The sequence below is a fragment of the Rana temporaria genome, chromosome 5 (assembly GCF_905171775.1).
Source record: "Rana temporaria chromosome 5, aRanTem1.1, whole genome shotgun sequence".
NCBI classification, from domain to species: domain Eukaryota; kingdom Metazoa; phylum Chordata; class Amphibia; order Anura; family Ranidae; genus Rana; species Rana temporaria.
In genome coordinates this window covers 279625303-279643776 of record NC_053493.1, presented here as the reverse complement: position 1 = coordinate 279643776, position 18474 = coordinate 279625303, and positions in this window count along the sequence as shown.

Genomic DNA, 18474 nt, shown 5'->3' with positions numbered 1-18474 from the left:
GAAATGCAGATGGAACAAGCTGACTTGTCTTTGAAATCTATGAGGAAGGATCTCTGAAATCCATCAGCGTTACATCATACAGCGCTCCCTTTTCACTTACCCTCCACAAACGTGTATATACACACAAAAGAACCGGAAATATAGCAGAAGGGGATTATCCACTACAGATAAAGAAAAAATCCCACAGCATGTCCCTGTGATGAATGGAGGCGGTAATGTAGGAACGTTTTTCTCTTCATGATTTCCATCATCCGTATATATATGAATCATCTGTTTTAAACCACAGTGCCTTATCTGACATCAGAGAAATTTATATGAAAAATGGATAGTTCCGCAGGGTATCCGCCACTTGGAGTGATATAAAGCAGTGTTTGTTATCAAACCTGGACTAGATATATATCTCCATATTGGGGTTCACATTGCCCAGTGTACAGTTAAAAATAAAACAAATGCATTGCACGAACAATGATCCTCTACTTCCAACATAGGATCACAGTGCAATTAAAAGTAAAATTTGAGCAAGGACAACCTAATACCCAGAAACCAGCAAACCAATTCTGCTGGCGTCAGATCGGTATACTATCGTAGCTCATTACTTATGTTCAAGATCCAAATATCTCAACAATATACAACAACTAGGATCTCAAGTCCTTGCAACTTGGAAGGACTTCATAGTTATATTTGCCTTTTAATTAAATGGCCAAGAGATCTCCAAAACAAGGATTGATATGAATATATTTTTTTTTCATACATTATGAGTAGGGTTTTTTTCATTAAGCATTCGTGTCATATGACTCAGAGTCAGCTGCGCTATTATACATCTGATACTCCTCAGCAACCCCCAGGGGGACACACCTGTCCAGATTTCCCATTACTATCCAATTATTAATCAAGATTAGCAGTGAATTTACCGCCTGGGAACTCTGCAAGTGTGACTATTTAGGCGTTAGGACGGTATTTGTTTATTGTTTGTTTCATTGTTTGTTAATGTCTATGTGTTTTTGTTTGTGCACAGATTATAAACCATGGTTTATTGGTGCTATACTGACCTATTATAAGCAAGACCAGCTAGTTATAGTACTCGCTATGAGAGCAATATGTTTTATTGTGTAACTTGACCTTTTGATACATTTAATAACATTTATATATTTTTTATATCTATGACCAGTCATTGTCCACTACAGTCAATAGTAGCCCTCTACATCTCTCTGGGGACTCTTTTTCTTTGGATTCCCCCAAAGAGATACAATTTATTATTAGGCATGGTTTTGGCTATGGCAGTAACCTCCAATAGAGGAATGACTGAGGATCGGGGGTCAAAGCTCACATTAGCAGATACATGTGAGGGTTTGTTCATCTTTTTTGGTTTTGTATCACTGTGATTAACCCTGGTACCATGTGATTGCTGTTTTCAATCACAGAGATCACACAGTAGTAAAAAATGACAGCCTTGTTTACTATTGAAACTGTGACCTCTGTGATTGGTCCAAGCAATAACATGGTACCTTGCCTGCTCACAGGCTTGGTGCAACAATCAGTAACCAACTGGGGTTAATTTACTAAAACTGGAGAGTGCAAAATCTGGTGCAGCTGTGCAATCAGCTTCTAACTTAAACTTGTTCAATTAAGCAATGACAGAAAAGCCTGGAAGCTGATTGGCTACCATGCAGAGCTGCATCAGATTTTGCACTCTCTAGTTTTAGTAAATCGACCTGTCTTTGTTCAGCAGACACAGCAGTCACATATCCCACTGCTGTACGCACTAGAGAGTGTGCACAAGCAGATGCTTCTGGAGGACATTGGGGTAAGTCCACCCAAATTGGAATGGCTCCTTTCTGGCTGTATATATACAGTGGCTGGATGGAAGGTGGTTAACCACTTCAGACCTGGAAGAATTTACCCCCTTCCTGACTGGGCCATTTTTTGCAATACAGCGCTGCATCTCTTTAACTGACAATTGCGCAGTCGTGCGACACTGTACCCAAACAAAATGTATGTCCTTTTTTTCCCCAAAAATAGAGCTTTCTTTTGGTGCTATAATAAATATTCCCCAAAAAGATATATATATATATATATATATATTGTAATGTTGGGGTGATTTAGCATCTGGGTAGAGCATACCAGTGAGCAGCAGAGTCCACGCCAGTTGTGCTTTTTAAGGGTTTGTTGACCCACTTTTATTAAAAGAAAGAAAAACGTCCATCCAAAATTCCCACACAGGGGGTTTCAAGTTTCTACAGCAATAAAGAAATGGTCAAACGAAAATGCCAAGCCACATGGCTCTCTTCAGAAATACAGCCCCCTAGGCTTACACTTCAGCCCTCTTGGCCACGTACCAAAGTACCTGTACAATCACTGTACCTTCTCTCAGCTTCTGTGCTGCTCAGCCCACAGCTTTGGGTCCTCTCTCTATACCATGCAGACATGCATGCTTCTCCCTTGCTTGCCTGGACTCCTCGGGAGGGTGGAGTCCAGAACACTGGTCTTGATTCTACTATAAGCCCAGGACCCACCTGTTCAATCAACCAGCCAGACTCCTGGCTGTTTCCAAAACCCGGTCCCAGGATTGGAGATTCCTGCCTATTGGAGAGTCCTGGGCGACCATTACCAGGACAGGGAACTGTACTATCACATACCCCCCCCTTTGTTTCGATCCAGAGGGAGGAACACCAGCACCCATCATCATGGTTGGGACACCTCTGTGCTGGCTGTCAGCCACATAGGCCCAACCTTTTTTCCGAGGGCGCTTCCAGGTACATCCCACCCTGGATCTTAACCAGCTATATTTCCCTACACTCAGCCTTCTCCCTCTTCTTTTGGGGTTCCATAAGCACTTCCTCTTTTGAAATTTAAACAGGGCACCCCTGGTCTTTCTACCAACCCTTCTGCCTCCACGCTTCAGGTTCCCAGGTTTCCCAATACCTTTGGACACCACACTGTCATGTACCTTTAACAAATTATTTGGTTCATCATTGATATACATATTCAAACCAACTTTACACCTCTCAATGTTGCAAAAGTCACCAATGCCTTTTTTCTCAGTATTTGCTAGGGCAGAGTCTGCAGAGGGCACACATACCAGAGGGTTGCCATCACCCACGGGAACCTCAGAGGACGTCACCTCCCCGGGGTTCACCCTCTCTGCAGGCAGCTGTCCTACCACTTGACTTGTTCTGATGCCATTTGTATTTTTATCCACCTGAAGAGACAAGTTCTCTTCTGATCCACATACAATTTGTACTGCACGTATCTGTTTGTCACCTAAACCAAACATTGGACTGGGGACCCCAGTCTCTTTAACCACCTTCGGTTGGGCCCCAGTTAGGATTTCTGCTGCTTTCTGGTCCACACTTGGCCCTTCCATCTCATGTGATGGTACCACTGGTACAGCATACACGCCCTTCACCGACAACTGACCAGTACTATCTTGAACCATAGCAGCAGAAATGCCTTCTACCTGGCTGTTAGGTGGTGAAACCTCAGACACTTTCTTTTCGCCAAAGCCTCTCCCATAAACCTCTTGTACAGGAAGTAAACCATCAGCATACCTAGAGGCAACTTTTAACACTAGTAATACAGTCATAAATAAACCATTTTTGTCTTGTCTTCCTTTGTGCTGTACCACCTGCCACTCAGGGGTCCACCTAATGGTACTCCGCAGTACCAGACTGTCTGACTGTGGTGGAGACACCCCAGTATAGACTGGCTGTACATCCCAAAGTGTAAGCATCTCCTTTAACACTTTTGTTAGAAAGCATACCCTTGGCTTCGGATTGAAATCCTTCCTGGGGACTTTCCTGACACTGGGAATGCAGACAGACTCAATTGCTGAGACGCGAGAGGTTGCAAGGTTTAATGAAACCTTCTCCCAGCTGGAGACGACCACAGCCTGGTGCTCTACCAGAGCGCTGCCAGGTGCTTGACTCACACTCAACTTCTCAGGTTCAGCACCAATGAACTGCTTCACATTACCATTGACAACATCACTTTGACACGCCACGTCAGCATCATTTTTGTAGGTTGCGGACAAAGTGTCTGCTGTGTGCTCGCCCTTATGTGGTCCATATTTCTCACGAGGGTTAACCCCTGCAGCAGCCACCGCGCCCTCAGGTATAAGCTGTTCTGCCATCCCTCCTGCTGGCACAGCAGAAACTTTGTCCACCTTACTTTTATGCATGAAAGCCTCATCTATCAGGGACATTAGATTTTTACCCCAACTATCCCAATCTGTTGTAGCTGTGCTCCATTCATGGGCGCTCCTTAGCCCTGATCCATCCGCCCAAGGACACACATTAGAACAGATGGGTTTAGTTTGCAGATTCATTACCCAAATTACAAATCATGGCAGACTTTGGTAACACATGTTCTAGCACCACAGGTTGCAATACACCACAACCACCACCACCTTGCTCGGGCGGCGCTTCATAAGCCTCACACACCTTTGCATTTTTCACATGTTTTAACCCACCATTTACCTGCACATTTTTAGTACTAGCAGCTTGCACTAACACATTACCATTATACGGTACAGTTCCACTCTGTCCCACCAGAGTGACATACCAGTTGTCCATGGCAACCTCCGACTTCAATACATGAAGTTCCCTGGAGATTTCTGGGGACAACTGTGCGGTCTTACCATCAGTTGCTACAGGCAACGGCCCATTTGTGACAACAGCTTTTGCTCTGAAAGAACCTGGGGTTTTTCCAACAGCAGCAAACTTTTCATTAAAAATAACACTTATAGCATTTTTCGTTTTTGCAGGCTGTCCTAGCCCACTGCCTAAGTGAGACTGGCAGACATTAGACACAACACTTTTAGTCATCAATACAGGTTCTGTTTGGACTTTAACCCCTGCATTCCCACTTTGTAGGGAGAAGTAATCTTCAAGCACACATTTAGTGGCCCCACTAACTGGGGTCACTCTCACATCATCATGGACAGTCTCGTAACCAGTTCTTTTATACCTGCAATCAGCAGTCCCAGACATCATTTCATTAAAGACAGTCTTACCCACCGCAGTAGTTGGGATCACCATCTTCATTTGAGTACGTTGTCTTAAACAGTCCTCAGCCACACATTTACTGGCCAACTCCCCCTGGTGGCCACAGGATGAAATCGCACCCCCTGCAGACACAACAGAAAACTCCTCCTTGTTGCCAGGGGTGACGGTAAATATATTTTTACAGGAAACTGGCTCAACATCATTACCTCCAGGTGCACCCCAGAATCTAGGGCAAGACAATATTTCGTGCCCCAGCTGGCCACATTCCAGACATGGAACAGGACGACTTTTCTCCAGTGCGTTTCTCTCCTGGCGATTCCCAGCTGGCAAGAACGCACAGGGCTTTTTGTGGGGACGTTGAGGCAAATCTCTCCTGCAGCTCTTCTCTCCAGGCACAACTTCCACTCTTGTTGTCATGGGAGATCGCACTCTCCCTGCAGAGCTTTGCTGGTTCTCTCCAACATGCTGTATTGGCTCCTTCGGAAGCCACTTGTCACGACCCTTGCAGGCAAGCACACCCCATGGTCCACAGACAGCCCGACTGGTCTCCTCTGTGTTGCTATGGGCAACCACTCTCCGTCCTGGCTTTTGGTCAGCCTCTCTTCTGGCACATAACACAGGCTTCGCAGACCTTTGTTTTGCTAGGTAGCTTTGCATTGGAGCCAGGGACAAAGGACACTTGGAGACTGCATGCCCCCACTCGCTGCACCGCAAACAGCGCACTTGGTTTGCTGTCTTGTCAGGGTTTCCCACACTGCATCTGCTGGACCCTGTCCCAAGCTGTGTCACTTTCACAATTTTTACAACAGCTGCTGGTTTAACTGCAGCAGTGTTGCCAGGGGCAACAACATCCCTCCCCCAGGCATGGACATTTGGCAGATGTCTCTTTTTATCAAAGGTTGGCTTCGCTTCCACTTTAGCTTGGTCCAATCCTGCCAGGTGTCGCTTGCACCAATCCACTGCAGATTCAAACGCTGGTGGATGCTCCACATTAGCCATCTGTGCACTCATTGCACCAGGGTTGCTAGGGACAACAGCAGCCCTCTTTTCCCTTGGAAAACTCTGTTCGGGTATGTATGGGGTTCGATCAGGCGGTAACAACCCCTCCAGCCTCAGAGCTCTATCTATCATCTCAGCCATCCTTGCTTCTTTTTGGCATCTTGATCGCCCCATACTCACAATCACTCCCAAAAAAAATTTGCACAGTTCAGCAACAAATTAGAGCACTGTCTCTTTAAGGCTAATCACCTTTCTCTTGCAGGTTCTCCTCACCTGCACACACACAGATTATGCAGTTTCTGGCAATAGCTCACTGGTATTTGCAAGGATCTTCAGTCCATGCCCGCATTCGAGCACCAATTGTAATGTTGGGGTGATTTAGCATCTGGGTAGAGCATACCAGTGAGCAGCAGAGTCCACGCCAGTTGTGCTTTTTAAGGGTTTGTTGACCCACTTTTATTAAAAGAAAGAAAAACGTCCATCCAAAATTCCCACACAGGGGGTTTCAAGTTTCTACAGCAATAAAGAAATGGTCAAACGAAAATGCCAAGCCACATGGCTCTCTTCAGAAATACAGCCCCCTAGGCTTACACTTCAGCCCTCTTGGCCACGTACCAAAGTACCTGTACAATCACTGTACCTTCTCTCAGCTTCTGTGCTGCTCAGCCCACAGCTTTGGGTCCTCTCTCTATACCATGCAGACATGCATGCTTCTCCCTTGCTTGCCTGGACTCCTCGGGAGGGTGGAGTCCAGAACACTGGTCTTGATTCTACTATAAGCCCAGGACCCACCTGTTCAATCAACCAGCCAGACTCCTGGCTGTTTCCAAAACCCGGTCCCAGGATTGGAGATTCCTGCCTATTGGAGAGTCCTGGGCGACCATTACCAGGACAGGGAACTGTACTATCACAATATATATATATATATAAATATTTTCTTCCTCAGTTTAGGCTGATATGTATTCTTCTACATATTTTTGGTAAAATAAATAATTCAATAAGCGTAAATTGATGGTTTGTGCAAAATTTATAGCGTCTACAAAATAGGGGATAGATTTATGGAATTTTTATTTATTTTTTTACTAGTAATGGTGGCGATCTGCGATTTTTATCAGAACTGCGACATTACTGCAGACAGATCAAAAACTTTTGACACTATTGTGGGACCATTGACATTTATACAGTGATCAGTGCTATAAAAAGCCACTGATTACTATATACATGTCATTGTCAGGGAAGGGGTTGACATTAGGGGGCGATCAAGGGGTTAATTGTGTTACCTAGCAAGTGATTCTAACTGTGGGGGGGTGGGACTACCTGAGCGAGGAGTGCAATCATTGTTCCTAAGCATTAGGAATAACAGATCACTCTCCTCACCCCTGACAGAACGGAGATCTGTCTGTTTACATTTACAGATCTCTGTTCTCTCCTTCTCAGGAGCAATCCCGAGTAGTCAGCGCGCCATCGGGACCACAGGAACACGCACACAAGCTCCTATGTCACCCCGCTGATGTGCATCGACGGTGGGCGGTCGGCAAGCCATTAAAGTTCATCTTTGTGTAAAAAATTATAAATGCGCATTTTTTTTGCAGAAACATGCCTGCAGAGAATTGCACTTATGATAATTGGATAGCAGGTGCAATGTTAGTCTCCTGGAGACATTTCTTACAGCTCTTCTGCCTGTAACTCTGTATGGGCTTTCTGTTTGAAAGCTGGATGAAGTGTAAGTGGACTACTACCCCTTATTAAACACCATGGCCATTATAGCCCTTGAAATTAAGGTTGTGTGTGTCTCTTTAAATATGTTTTATTTATAATCCTTTGTGCTTTCCCATGCCTCTGTAACTGGATGTGGAGGCAGTTAAACAGGTCTTAAAGGGGTTGTAAAGACAAAAAATATTTTCCTCTTAAATTAAATTCTGACAGTAGCTGATAAAGTAAAAAGTAATGTTTTGCATTATAACTAGTTTGATACCTGTTGAAATCGAGCTGTTTTATTCACCTCTGTCACTCCTGAATCTTTATTCTCACTGACTTCCCGGTTTGCGGTGCACATTCATTCTTGCTACATCACGGCCTAATGGGAACTACAGTTCCCATTAGGCTTAGCCTCCATACCTGTGAGGGATAAGAGAGCATCTTCACGCAGGGCTGTAGTCATAGGGAGAGGGGTGAGCACATTCTGCTTTCCACCATGCAAAATGGCTCAGATGCTGGTGGAAAGCAAGAAGAGGAGAGACAGGAAATGGCATTTTCAAACCTGGATTACTGTATTTTGGAGGTCAAAAAAGAAAAACGAGGTAAGTGATATTTAAATGCTCTAGCTTACAGCAATCAATTGATCTAATAAAAAACAAACCTTTAGTGTTCCTTTAAACAGTGATGCAATTGCAGTTGAAGTACTATTGAAGTCATCTTAAAGCGGTAGTTCACCCCCCCCCGACACATTTTACCATCGAGACAGGCATTGTAGCGCGAGCTACAGTATGCCTGTCCCGATTTTTTTAACCCCGTACTCACCTTGTAGTCGTCCATCGTAGATTCCGGCTCCCGCGGGGAATGGGCGTGCCTATGGAGAGGGAGGATGATTGACGGCCGGCCCTGGCACGTCACTCTCCCCGAAGACAGCCGGAGTAGGTCTCGGCTCTTCACGGCGCCTGCGCACAGGCTATGCGCACGCGTCGTGAAGACCAAGCCTATTTCGGCTATTTCCGGAGAAGCGTGACGCGCCAGAGCCGGCCGTCAATCATCCTCCGTCTCCATAGGCACGCCCATTCCCCGGAATCTTCGATGGACGACTACAAGGTGAGTACGGCGGTAAAAAATTCGGGACAGGCATACTGTAGCTCGCGCTACAATGCCTGATTTTAAGGTAAAATAAAAAAAAAAAAAAATTTTCCCGTCGATAGGGTGAACCCCCGCTTTAAGTGAAGGGATCAGGGTTTTCTTCTGCTATGTTGATCAGTGGTGCCTTCCCTGTAAGTAACCTTTTTTTTTTTTTTTTTATTGAGAGAGTGGGGTTGAAACTTGCTTTTTTTCCCTCTGCTTCTTACAGCATGTAACAGCTGTTATTCTTAGCTCATTCCCATCTAATTAAAATTTAAAATGTCATGGAAACATTGTTTATTTTTGTCTATTTTGTGCTATTCTCACAATGTTGGTTTATTTAAAGTGCATTGGGATTGAGGGTGGAAAGGGTTATCTCCCAATCAGTTGTTCCTGTTGCCCAGGAATATATTACAGAGATTTTCTGACCAAGGTGTAAAACAGGAACTCGGGGTACTGTCAGGGATGTTGTGCATCAGGTGCTTGTTCTCATTCGGCAGATGCTAATTCGTATGCGCATGTGCAGAATCACCAGCATAGACCAAGAAGAGCAAGGATTGGAATGAACATACAAATTGGCGCATATGTGCAGGCAGGTGCGTGTACATGTAGGTGTGCACACACATTCACATATTCTGGTGCCCAGCAGCCTATTTAAACTTCCAGAACTGAAGCCTGCCTGGCTTCAGTGCTAGATTGTCTTCAGCTTTGGTTCTTGTGTTCCTGATTCTAATCCATGTCTGTTAACCTTGTTCCTGACCAGGCTATGTCTCACACCTCTCTTGGTTCACCCCTGACTGCTATATCTGCTTCTTGCTTATGCTACTGGCTCGGCTTGGATTTATGACTACGTCTCCACTTCCTGATTTGGTACCCCACTGCCAGCATGTTATCGACTTCTGCCTATTCCCAACCTTGAACCTGATCCTGATTCTGCACCTTTCTGCCTGGCTCCTGCTGAATAAGACTTGTGATCGGACTCCACACCACCACTGGAAGGACTCTTGTGTCTCCAAGCTACAGCTTACTCCTACAGCTTCCAGGGACCTATGCCCTTCCACTGCCCTAGCAGTTTCTGTCTCAACTACCAGGAGTGCTTGAACAGGAATTGTGCAAGAGGCCACCCTCATCATCTCAGGATCCACAGTCAGGTATGTGACAGGTACGTCTCCAACAGTAACACAAGTAGAAGTTTTTTAAAAGTCAAGCAGTGAAATGATTACATGCATTTCATCATTTTCATTGTAGTTTGGTTCCCTATTGAAGTTTTTACCTAATTTTTTGACTGATAAAATGTAGCTGAAAGGGCAGCAAGTAATAGGACATCTTCATAATGAAGCCCTGGATAGCATGAAAACAAAGTTCTTAACTGTCCATATTCTATTCCAAAATATAAAACAACAGATATACATACTATTCAAAGGCTAGAATGTATAAAATAGTAGAAATGTCTCCCTTAGTAAGTATATTTTGGAGGAGTAGAGCTGTGATTTTGGTGTCATAGAGGTGGAGGGTTAGTGGTGCTGGCACTGAGGAGGTTAACATTTTGGGGGGCTTCAAGAGGTAAGTTTCACCCCTCTCCATTCCATGGGCAGAATGGGATAGGGGTCTATGCCACCAATAGGGAGGTTGTATTCCACCAAAGTGGAGGCACAACTGCAGGGGTAAATCAGTGGGTTTAGGCTGGTTACCCAAAAACAATCTGACTTTTGGTGTATCACTTGTTCACAAATAAAGCTAAGCTGCCCTTTTATTTATTGTTCATTTTTTTCAAAATTATATTTGTTTTCTCATTGTAAGGCCACCCCTACACTTGTCAAACAAAGACAATGGGCTTACATTCATGAACTATTGGAAGTACAGGCTTCCCTGCTGTCTGAAGTTGACCTATCATGAGTTTTAGCCATTACCTTGCCCTGCTGCATGTGTCATTTCAGAGAGGGCTTTAAACAAACCAGGGTGAAATTATATTACAGGAATTTGCATTATATTAATCTAGGGATAGTGTACACATTTTTTTGGGTGCACATTTTTTACTCTTCCCATTCATTAACTTTTGGTCCATACTATGCCACTGGGTGTAACTGAAACTACATGCACTTTAGATACTAGTCTGTCCATCCTGCATCAGAGAGGACCTTTAATGAAGTGGGGTGAATTTGTGACTGTTAGTACCCTGGGTGATGGTGTGTATTTTTGGGTTGCAGAGTGCTTTAAAAAAACATTTTTTGGGGGGTGGCATTTAAAGGTGACAGTGAACTGACTGGCCAGACTGTCAGCAGAATCTTATGTGATCTAAGTTAAGTTATAATTAGAATGATAAAAAAAAATGATATAGATACAATTTAATTAATTACACATTGTAAGTCAAAATTATAATTAATTATATCAGAGACAAGACACAATATTATGCAGACTCACTCCAAGTTTGTAAGCACATTTACGATGCTGGTACTGAGGAGAGAAAAAGCAGACATATTTATAGTTGAGAAATAAAAAATAGAGCAAATTTTCACTAGGAAAACAAACAAACAAACAAAAAAAACAGGTATATTGGATAGACTCTATGCACACTATGGGCCAGATTCTGATACATTTACGTTGCTCCACGGCAGTGTAACGTATCCCATTTACGTTACACCGCCACAGGTTTACAGCGTAAGTGCTTGATTCACAAAGCTCTTACCTGTAAACTTGCGGCGGTGTAACGTAAATCTGCTCGGCGCAAGCCCGCCTAATTTAAATGGGGCGGGCACCATTTAAATTAGGCGTCTTCCCGCGCCGAACGTACTGCGCATGCTCCGTCGGGAAAATTACCCGACGTGCATTGCACTAAATGACGTCGCACGGACGTCATTTGTTTAGACGTTAACGTAAATGGCGTCCAGCACCATTCACGGACGACTTACGCAAACTACGTGATTTTTAAAATTTCAACGCGGGAACGACGGCCATACTTAACATGGCTTAGAACACCTAGGGCTCAGCCCTAATTTTACGACGCGTATCTCGACGGAAACTACGTAAAGTTAGAGCGACGGGTAACGTGGACGTTCGTGGATCTCCATAACTAGTCATTTGCATATTCTACGCCGACCGCAATGGCCTCGCCACCTAGCGGCCGGCATAGAATTGCATCCTAAGATCCGACAGTGTAAGTCAATTACACCTGTTGGATCTTAGGGCTATCTATGCGTAACTGATTCTATGAATCAGTCGCATAGTTAGGACGGGCGGATCACAGAGATACGACGGCGTATCAGGAGATACGCCGTCGTATCTCTTTTGTGAATCTGGCCCTATGTTAGCAGCTTTAGTAAGCTGAAGTTTAAGATGGAGACCCCAAGCAGTTTGTAATCAATAAATTAAAATTAGAGTGTCCTTGATGGATTTTCAGCAGAATATTAATGTCTACATTCTTCTCTGCTCAGTCCATATCTATTGAAGAAGTATAACACTGCTGTGACATCATCTTTTTTAGGAAATGTTGTGTGCTACTGTCATCACTTTACCTAAATCAGGTAATGAACCAACACAACCTCAACATTTCAGCCCAATCTCTCAATATAGACGCATTTATGCCTGGTTTCCTGGGATGTGAGTTTTTTCTTTTTTTTTCTTCTCTTCTCTCTCACCTTCACAACACTTCCTTTATAAAATGTATTAAAGCATGTGCATATTAGATGTGATGTTGATTTTATTGTATATTCACTATAGCCATATCATTCATCTGTATGCAAACATGGATCGTGTGGAAGCAAGTTATGTGAAACACGCCAATCCTACATGCTAATATAATTTATTGACGTATGATTATGGATGTTCAGATATGACATATATTGTTATTGAACTCATATATGGTTTGTAACATAATGGCCCAGATTCACAAAGGACTTACGACGGCGTATCTCCATGTACGCCGGCGTAAGTCCGAATGTGCGCCGTCGTATCTACGCGCCTGATTCTTAGAATCATTTGCGCTTGAATTCGGCCAAGATACGAGCTGCGTAAGTCTCCTACGCCATTGTATCTTGGGTGCATATTTACGCTGGCCGCTAGGTGGTGCTTCCGTTGATTTCCGCGTTGAATATGCAAATGAGCTAGATATGCCAATTCACGAACGTACTTGCGCCCGGCATATTTAAATACGCTGTTTACGTAAGGTGTCCGACCGGCATAACTTTACCCCTCATAAAGCAGGGGTAAGTCATGTTAGGTATGGACGTCGGAAACGTCGGAACAGTGTTGTATTTTACATTGTTTGCGTAAGTTGTACGTGAATGGGGATGGGCGTAGGTTACGTTCATTTCGACTAAACATTGAGCTGGCGTAATTTACGGTGAAAATTTGACGTGATACTGAGCATGCGCGCGCATGCGCCGTTCGTTAGGTGCGTCATTTACGTGGGGTCACGATTCATTACCATACAACACGCCCCCAACCAGCCTACTTTGAATTAGGCGGGCTTACGCCGGCCCATTTATGCTACGCCGCTGTAACTTAGGGCGCAAGTTCTTTGTGAATCTGGTACTCACCTCTCTAAGTTACGGCGGCGTAGCGTATATGAGATACGCCACGCCCGCCTAAAGTTAAGCCAATCTTTGTGAATCTGGGCCAATATCTTTTTTTTTAAATGTACATTTAAAATTGTGATTTTATACAGTTGTACTTGTGTATTTCTCATACTGGCACACTTTAAAGTCCCACCTTTCTATAGGGTTCTCACTGTACCCTGTGTTTTGTCCCATGGGGTAGATGAACCCCTGCCTTTTCTGACAATTTGTATATGGGATGGTGCCTGAATGTAGGTGGTTAATTAAGCTCACTTCACACATTACATGTTTTTTTTTAAGTACATGCCACCATTGCCAGCTCCTGTCACCTCTCCTGGTTTACTGCAGTGTTCTGACACTGTAAAGATGGCACACATGCTGTTTTCCAAACTGGACCCCACCTGCCAAAGTTTCAATGTTTGCTGCAGGGTAAACAATATTTGTGCAAAGCTTGCAGTCTATTCCCATTCTCCGACACTGTAAAATTGTCAAGCACAATATTTCTGCAGCTGGATCTCAGTTGATAAATGTGTAATGTTTCATTCCAGCTTTCTATTTTGCTATATTACCAAGCTGCTAGCATAATGTCCAATATTTGTACATTATGTGGGGTGTGTCTTTGAAATAATGAACACTAATGCTGTTTATTTCAAGATACAAACTGCTTTGTCTATTCCTCTTTGCAGCCTTGCCAAGCTGACTACATACTGTCCACCCACTGTACAATATGTGTAGCTATTGTTTCTTAAATAATACTCCCCCCAATGTTTATTTAAAAATAAAGCCTTCCTTCTCTCTCCCTCTTACACTGTGATCTTAACATGCTGCTTACATACTGTCCAGCCACTGTACAACATGTGTGGTTATTGTCTCTCAAAACTTGCATTGTCTCTATCTAGTCTGTGTAAAACAAATGTTTAGCATCAGGACTGTGTACTGTCTTCGAGCTAAGCAATTTTTACAAAACATATTCCTAAATGTTTTTAATATTTTGGGGAGGACATTTGGGGAATGATCCACAATCAAGTATCCTGGCTAGAGCAGATTAAAAATTGGTATGTGCACAGATCTTTCTTACACACTTTGGTACTGTAGCTACCAATCAGATGGCTTGTTGCATCGCTATGTAAAAAAAAAAGAAAGTTTCTTTGCATTTTCTGCACTGAACAGTATGGTTTTTGACTAGTATAACATCAATAATAATCATACATGTCTTTAACACGGTACATCCTAATTTTTGTTATATACTGTAAATCCTGTTTTGGTCAAATTTGTAATCTCTTCCAGACTGAATGAATTATTATACTTTTTACACATTTGTTCATACAAATATAGCAATATGGGATATTTTCAGAATGCCAGTTAAAAAAAAAAAAAAAATCAGACTAAAAGTAGTCACATGTACAATTAAGATTTAGTGCAAATTTTTTTTAAAGATTGATATAGCTGGGTAACATAATTCATAATAAAAAGATTCTTCTAAATCTTTATCTCAAAATTAATTTTAATGTTAATCCTTATACAAATCAATGTTTATTACATCAGCTTACTTATCATTATAACAATTATGTTTATTGTGCAACCTTAATTAAAAAACTCTAATTTTATCTTATCCACTGAGCATTATTGGACATTGTGTGAAAGATAAAAGTTGCATATAAATATTTGATTTTAATGAGGTATCTCATTTACTAAATATAGTGAAAATCTTGAGAATTTGAGATTTGCAACCCTAGTGAATTTATGTGCAGATTCACAAAGGAGAAATTTTTAAACTATAATAACCTGAAATCTGCTTAGAGGGTTCTTTACTGTAAGCATGACAAGGATGTGGAATTAGCTTCCACAGGGGGTGCTTCAATAGTTTCAAAAAACTATTAGGCCTTGTACACACGATCAGACATGTCCGATGAAAACGGTCCACAGACCGTTTTCATCGGACATGTCTGCTAGCAGATTTTGGTCTGATGTGTGTACACACCATCAGACCAAAATCCCCACGGACAGAAAACGCGGCGACGTGGCGGCGACGATGACGCGGCGACGTGCGCGACCTAGGAAGTTCAATGCTTCCACGCATGCATCGAATCACTTCCACGCATGCGAGGGATTTCGGCCCAGCGGACATGTCCGATGAGTCGTACTAATCATCGGACATGTCCGACGGACAGGCTTCCAGCAGACATGTTTCTTAGCATGCTAAGAAACATTTGTCTGCTGGAACCCTGTCCGCTAGGCCGGAAAACTGTCCGGTCGGCCCTACACACGGTCGGACATGTCCGCGGAAACTGGTCCGCGGACCAGTTTCAGCGGACATGTTCGGTCGTGTGTACGAGGCCTTAGATAAGCACCTGAACGACCGCAACAAACAGGGATATACAATGTAATACTGACATAATACTATAATAATAATAATAATAATAATAATAATAATAATATAATATAATACTGACATATACTGACACGTTACACACCATAGGTTGGATTTGATAGACTTGTGTCTTTTTTCAACCTCACCTACTATATAACTATGCAACTATATCACTGCATGACTTTTGAACCAAGGCCAGCAAGTTTAGAAGGACCATTAAAGGAGCCTTTGGATAAGTCAGTATAAAATAGAGGCACAGAGTGTTAACTAGGCTAAGTGTATATGTAAATCACTATATGAGTATTTACAGCTAGATCTGAGGATTTTTGAACAGGAGATAATTTAAACTGCAATATACATTTATTGATAGGGTTCCATATAATCAAAACAGTAAATTGCACACTAAACAGTCATTTGCCAGGTAATCACTGTGAAATGTCTGGTGACCAGATATATGCATGTGCATGTTTTTCCCCATAGAATTGTGACCACGTGCTTGTATGGGCACAAGAATGTGCACTTGCTCACATACAAGCGCACACATGCACAATTCCTGTGGGCACCAGATGGTCTATTTAAAGGATGCTCATACCTATATTCCATGCTGACTGATCTTCAGCTGTCCTGTGTCCTGTGCTTATCTTGTATGATTCCCTTGTTGCTGACCCAGCTTGCACTGTGTCTTAGATTATGCTCCTGACTTGTTACTATTTCCTGACCTGGCTTTGTTCATGACTTCGGCTCTGCTAATGATTTGCACCTCGCTCCCTGTCTGTTGATGACCCTGGCTATTCCTGTGACCACACTTCTGTCTCTGAACCTGGCTTTCTGTCCTGCTCGAATGCCTGCCTGGCTGTCTGCTGTACAAGCTCTGTGCACTGTTGAGTGTACCTGACCCAAGTCTGCTGAGAAGCTCTGACAAGCCACATGTCCTGAACCTGCAGCACAAGTAGAGTGGCATTTTAACCTGGGTCAGACTATGGAACACAGCTACTGTTCCTGACCTATTGATCTGCCAGTCTCCTTGGGACTGCATCTCCTGCTGTAAGTTCTCCTATCAACATCTGCTGGCACTCATGGTCCTCCTGTCCCTCAGTACCCTATATTCCACTTTCAGTGGGGCCTGGGCTGGAGACCGACCTCATAATTTCAGTCTCCAATTAGGTACATGACAAGTATTTACAAAACAATGTGAACTATAAGTACAATGGGTTACATGATATATACAAATTATACACAAAAACATATTTACAATACAATGCACAGTACAAGTATGACGTTAGTTTGCTTCTCAGATTCAGGTGTGGTCAAACTGAGTGCTTGTGTATCCCAGCACCAAGAGGGATCATAGCTTGGCAGCAATTCATTATACTCCCCTTTTTTTCTTTATGTACAGTGGCTAATATAGTGCACCCTAATCGGTCACTATATCTAAAAAATATAGTCACAAAAAGGTGCAGCGCTCTCCTTCAATAAAGTGCATTCAAATTATAGTGCATAAATTAATAGTGTAAAAATCATCTATATATAATAAATACATTTACATGAGTCCATCTTTTCTTTTAAATATATATATAGCCCATAAATAAATGAATCAATGGCCTCTCACCTGCTTGAATGAACCTCTCTAATTAATGAAGGTCTATATGCACTTTGCAGTGTTATAAGTGGCATCACTTCCACTGGCTGTACACTCCAAATCTGTAGCTCTCAGCAGCTCTCAGCATGGTGTCAATCATATAGGAGGCAAGAGGAAAGAATCATAATGCTTGTATGGGAAGGAGATCAAACACAATTTGAAGAGTTCAAACAAAGGTTTAAAGCCAATGAGAACAATATCATGCTGGATTGGAAAGTCAGTGACACGGAACTGGAGTTTTTGGATCAACGGATAAAAAAAGAGGGGAGAGGATTTAACACATGCACATTCTTTAAAGCATGTGATTGAAATGATTACATACCTAGAGATAGCTGTCATCACAAATTGTGGCTATTGAATATCCTCAGAGGACAATTTATTTGATTAAAAAGAAACTGTACGGAAGAAAAAACCTTTGAGAAAGAATGTTTTTTTAGGGCTAGAAAGCTTTTCGGCCTGCAGAAAATGCTATGCATATAGAGCATCCAAGGTGAATCCAAGGAGAAGGAAAAGTTTTACTGTTCAGTCCACAGGAGAAGAAATTAAGGTCAAGGGGCCAAATCTTCAAAGGAGATACGCAGGCAGAACTGCTGTTCAGCCTGCGTATCCCTGTGGCTATCTTTGGAAACGATCCTCAGAAGGATTTTTCCAAAGATAGTCAGAAGATCCGACATCTGTAATAGACTTACACTGTCGGATCTTAGGATGCAGTACCGCATCCGCCGCTGGGGGCATTTCGAGTCGAAATGCCGCTTTGCGTATGCAAATGAGTACTTAGGCGGATCCACAAAGCTTTCTAGCTTTGTGTTTTCTGCGTAAGTTACGTTTTGCATGCGTAAAATTAGGGATGCTTTTACAAGGCCTAAACTGTTTAGACCTTGTAAAAACAAACCTTTTTTTTCGATCCCCATTTTTTTTTTTAAATTTCGAATTTTTTTTCCCGGTGCGTATTTTTTTTTTTACCCGACGCAACTTTATTGTCCCGTGGCGATCCATAAAGCCCGGCGTAAAGTACGTTCGCGCGATGCACGTCGGGAAAAATGACATCACACGCATGCGCCGAACGTCCGGCGCGGGAGCGCG